The sequence below is a fragment of the Coregonus lavaretus genome (assembly GCF_964263955.1).
Source record: "Coregonus lavaretus genome assembly, chromosome: 6".
In the NCBI taxonomy this organism is placed as follows: domain Eukaryota; kingdom Metazoa; phylum Chordata; class Actinopteri; order Salmoniformes; family Salmonidae; genus Coregonus; species Coregonus lavaretus.
Genome location: NC_139993.1, coordinates 13,571,773 through 13,577,415, shown reverse-complemented (window position 1 = coordinate 13,577,415; position 5,643 = coordinate 13,571,773).

The window sequence follows — 5,643 nt, the reverse complement described above, 5'->3', positions numbered from 1 at the left end:
AAATGCCGGGTTAGGACGTAACACCGCTCTGCTCAAATCGCCATTAATGGCAAGGCAGTCGGGTCTCGTCGACAGTGCACACAAATCGCTGACTCGTTTAGCAGTAGTCAAGGTGAGCAACAGCGCCGTCTTGATAGACAGCATCTTGAGGGGTATTTGATTCAATGGCTCGAACGGCGACTTACATAGCGCTTCGAGAACCAATGCCAAATCCCACTTGGGCAGCGTAGCTCTAGGTCTTGGCCTAGGCCGTTGCGTTCCCAATAGGAAACGTTTCACTAAAGGGTGACTGAAAACACTTTTTCCGTTAAAACCTTCATGACCAGCTGAAATTGCCGCTGCAAACACTCGAATAGTGGAGGGCGATTTCTGCTTATCAAACATAGACTGTAGGAATGAGAGCACACTCTCTACCTGACAGCTCATGGGGTCCACGTCCTGTGTATCACACCATCGTGAGAAAACGTTCCATCTGCTGGTATACACCCTAGAAGTGGAACCGGCTCTTGCGCCCTGTATTGTTCTGATCACTGCATCAGACAACCCACGGCGCTTTAACCTGTCCCATTCAGGAACCAAGCCTTCAGTGGTTGGCCGATTATGGGCCATTGCCCTATCGAGCCTCCCGCCTGAGTCAACGCGTCTCGTTGATGTGGAATTGGCCAGGGTGGCGCAATCAACATCTGACTAATCTCTGCAAACCACGGAGCCCCCGGGCGATCGGGCGCTATCAGTATCACTGACAGCTCCTCTGACCTCACCCTGGCTAGCAGTGGGAGAATGCAAGACAGCGGAGGGAATGCATACAGGAGAACTTTCGGCCACAGGTAGTGCGCGAATGCGTCTCTTCCCAATGGCGGTTCGTCCTGGTTTCTCAGAGAGAACCATAGGGGACACTGCGCGTTCACACGTGACGCGAACAGGTCCACCTCGGCTCTCCCGAATTGTTCCCAAATCTGTAGAACAATGTCCGGGTGCAGACACCACTCGTCGTCTCGAGGACCCCCTCTTGACATGAGGTCTGCCCCTACGTTCAAGTAGCCCGGAATGTGTGCTGCTCTCAACGAGCGAAGGTGCTTGTGAGCCCACAGCCACAATTCCACTGCCGCCCGATGAAGGGCAGGAGACCTGACCCCTCCCTGGCGGTTTATGTGAGCTACTGTGGTTCGGTTGTCTGACCAGACCAACACATCGCGACCCCGAAGGGTAGACGCGAAGTGGGTCAAGACCAGTCGCACCGTTTCCAACTCTAGGAGGTTGATGTGACGACCTGATTGAGGCCATGCACCTCCTATCGCTTGAGACTGACATGTCCCTCCCCATCCAGTCAGAGAGGCATCTGTAAACACTGGAATGTAGGATGACACCTTGCCCATCGGGACTCCGTGCGTGAGAACGCACGGGTTCCGCCAATAGTCCAGGTCTGCTCTTAGCGAGAGAGGAACCACCACCAACCGATGACGTTGACGCACTGGGTCTAGTCTTAGTTGGGCGAACCACCGCTGTGCTTTGCGCATGTGCAGAAGCCCTAGCGGGACCACAGAGTGGGCTGCCGACATGAGACCCAAAAGTGACATGATCGATAGCGCCGTTACTGTGTGATTCGGACGACACTTCCTCAGGGCTAGTAACAATGCTGCCCTTCGAGGGTCCGAAATTCGCGCCCTCATCATTACAGTGTCTAGCTGTAGTCCCAGGTAGACAATCTGATGACTGGGCCAGGGTGCGCTCTTTTTCCAATTCACAGCAAACCCCAGACGCGTGAGATGCATCACTGTCTGTGTCGTGTGTGTGAACGCCAGCTCTGCTGACGGGGCGAGAATCAGCAGGTCGTCTAGGTAGGCTAATAGCCTTATCCCTTGACGACGCAGCGGTTCCAATGCCGCCTCCACACATTTGGAAAACGTTCGAGGTGCCAGGGCGTACCCAAACGGCATCCTCGTGAACTCGTACGCCACCCCTTGAAAGGCGAACCGCAGAAACTTTCTGTGGCGCGATTGTATCGGCACATGAAAGTACGCGTCCTTTAGGTCTATGCTTGTACAAAAATCTCCCTTCTGAACACATTCCAGTAGGCGTTTTGTCGTCAGCATTCGGAAGGGCCGTTTGGTTATGCTCTCGTTGAGAATGCGTAAATCCAAAATCGGCCTCACTCCCCCCGTCTTTTTTGGCACTAGGAAATAGGGCGAGTAAAGCCCCTTGTTCCTTTGCTCTCGGGGAACTACTGTGACCGCCTCCTTCGCCAAAAGTTCCGTAATCTCTGATCTCAGAGCGGCTACTTTGTCTGGCGTTTTCATCACCGTTTCCACCACTCCCTTGAACGGGGGTGGGGTCCGATGGAATTGGAGGGCATAACCCTTCTCTAACGTCTGTTCTAGCCAGCGTGAGAGGGTACAGCTTCGACGCCACTGCCAGCAATGCAGAGACAGCGGGTGCGCACGAAGCTGTGGTGCGTCCAGTAGGAAGGACCTGTATTCCTCTATGGCCCTCGCCGCCGCTATTCCCCAGCACTGGGTTGGTGGAATAGCCCAAGTCGGGCCCCCCTTGAAAGGGAGAGGATACGTCAGCTCGTTCTGGGTGAGTCGGGGGCTTTGATACGTTGGTTACGACCGTAACTCCAGTAATCTTGCCCTCCAGGAACGCAGCACGGGTCTGAACTGCGCTGTCTGAGGTACTGGCCTGAGACAGAGCGCTCTGCCCGGAAAGCGATTGCGTCATCATGTCATTGTCTGACTGAGACTGCCGCTTAACATGAGACTCATCCTTTACAGAATTCAATAGAATCTGAAAGGTGTGATCTCTGACTGACACCACACGGTGGTGCCACAATGCCTCTTTACTGGTCTTAGGCGACTGTTCAACGACACACTCAATATGTGGTGAGCTGCGCTCATAGCCATGGGCATTGACACGTTCAGAATAATTCGGAGGCGTCCATACCTTGGTTATACTCTGTAACCCTGGTATTCCCGCTCTCCGTGAACGTCGCACGGGTCTGATCTGCGCTGACTGAGGCATTAGCCTGCAGCAAGGCGTCATTCCCGGCTAGCGGCTGCGTCTTCATGTCACATTGGGACAGAGACAGCTGCCTGCTGAATGTGAGGTATCCTGAGATAAGCCAAGACGGTGTCTTGGTATCTTTCCTCCCTTCACCTCCTGTGTGCGTTCAGCTCTGCACCTCTGGTGGGCTGAACTACGCTCAGTGTGGTGAGTATTAGCGCGTTCAGAAAGAAGTGGGGGCGCCGATACACTGGGAAACTTCGTCACCGTGGTAATCGGGCCCTCCGTGAACGCAGCATGGGTCTGAATCGCACTAACCGAGACCTTAGTCTGCGATAGTGCGCCATCCCCAACTAGCGGCTGCGTCATCATGTCTCCTGACTGAGACTGCAGCCTGCTATGAGAGGCACTCACTACAGTACTCCTTGGAGTCTGTAATGTGAGTTCTCTTTGAGATAAACCAAGACGGCGTCTAGGTATTATTCCTCCTTTCACCTCCTGTGTGCGTTCAGCTCTGCACCCCTGGTGGGCTGAACTACACTCAGTGTGGTGAGCCTGGGCGCGTTCAGGAAAAGGTGGGGGCGCCGATACACTGGGCACCTTCGTGACCGTGGTAATCGGGCCCTTCTTGAACGCAGCATGGGTCTGGGTCGTACTAACAGAGACCTTAGTCTGTGATAGTGCGCCACCCCCAATGTGGTTATTATCAGCGCGTTCTGAGAGAAACGGGGGCGCCGATACGTGGTTACGCCCGTAACCGTAGTAATCAGGCCCTCCGTGAACGCAGCACGGGTCTGAACTGCACTGACTGAGGCGTTAGCCTGAGACAGAGCGCCGTCCCGGATAGCGGTCGCGTCATCATGCCATTATCTGGCTGAGACTGCAGCCTGCTATGTGAGACACTCACTACGGCACTCCTAGGAGTCTGTAAAGTGAGGTCCTATAAGGTACACTTAATACCTTTTATATACCTGCCTTATGTGTGCATTCAGCAACGCACCATGGTGGGCTGAGCTGCACTCATAGTGGTAAGAGAGAGAGCGAGAGTGAGGAAGGTCGAACGCTCTCGGATGTATTATGGAAAAGGGGGCTCTTTCTTGACAGTGTCAAGTAGAGCCAACTCTTTATTACACACATCAACAAAAAACATTCTCCTCCATACACTCAACGGTAGAGTGGGGGGGGACAGTGGGCTCGGTCACAGCAGGCGCTGTGCCGTCTTCCGTTCTCTCCCCCTCGCCTGTCATAAACGGCGTCTCTTCTGGCCGCCCTTCGGGTGATGCCAGGATGACGCTTTAATGACCTCTCTCGCCGGCACCTCTGGCGCTGCAGGGGGGGGGCGAGGCCCGCTCCCTTGCTGCTGGAGGCCGCCGTCTGACGCCAAGCTGTAGCGAGAGTAACGGCCGCCCTTCCTCATATCCACTTCCGGGTTGGAGGGAATGGGGGGCAGCTTAATCTCCCGCTGTTTAGCAGCCCACTCAATGAGACCTGAGAATTCAGGCACAGAGAGGCTGTGGCGTCATCATCCAGGGATGTAATGACCTCACAATTTCCCGAAGGAAAAGGGGTGTTAAACATCTGGGTCAGTGTAATGAATTGTTCCAATAGAATATTCATTTCTTCCCCAATAGCCCTGTCATCTCCTGAGTCAGTGCCCTCAGATGATGCCTCAGCTGAGACTAACACTGATAGCACATCCTCAAGAGGAATATCCTCCCTAAAAATGCCCAATGCTGCTTCCACTCCTTCAAAAAAGGAGGGCGCAGCTGGCGCATAGTGGGGGATTGATGAAGCTGTCCCTGGCGTGCTGTGCCTCTCAACCCACGAAACAGTGTCGGGGGGGGTCGACAGCCGCCAAGGGGAACAGCGACATTGAGCTCTGAAAAGAGCTTTTGTTAAATGCTTACCTTGGATAAGCTAGGTGTGCTCATTGTAGGAAGACGTTGATGGCTGGATATCAACGACGAGATCTTCCTGAGTCTTCTATGGCTTCTTCAATTCTAGTCCAGTCGCTGAAGATAATGGGAGGCAGATTGAGGGAACGGGGTTCCTTATATAGGGACACCTGTACTCCTATTGGCTGTAGGTGTGTGCATAATTTTGCTTCAGGCTGCATCTGCCTTAGGGCAGAGGGTAAACCACTAGGAGCATAGCTCCCCTATGGGGCGGAGCTCCACGATATAGAACAGCCCTAAGCCGGTTCCCACCCACAGGCAGCGAGTGAGAGGCTACTTTGTGTCCCTCCGACTTTGTTACTTTGTGTCATTTCGCGTGAGCGCCAAAATGTCCGACATGAAATCCTCACATTATTTCTCTCCAAATGGGAAACAAACAGCTGGTGAGGGTGCACTCTTGAGTTTGAAATCGAAGCCACTATAGTATTGTTATTACATGGCACTTGTAACACATCACAGCAGCCTGCCTCTGAACGGGAATAGCCCAGTGGCTCATATATAAATATGGCTGTTGAGGGTGCACTCGTGAGTTTGAATTCGAAGCCACTATAGTATTGTTATTACATGGCACTTGTAACACATCACAGCAGCCTGCCTCTGAACGGGAATAGCCCAGTGGCTCATATACAAATGGCTGGTGAGGGTGCACTCGTGAGGTCGAATTTCTAAGCCATTTTGGCCCTCTATT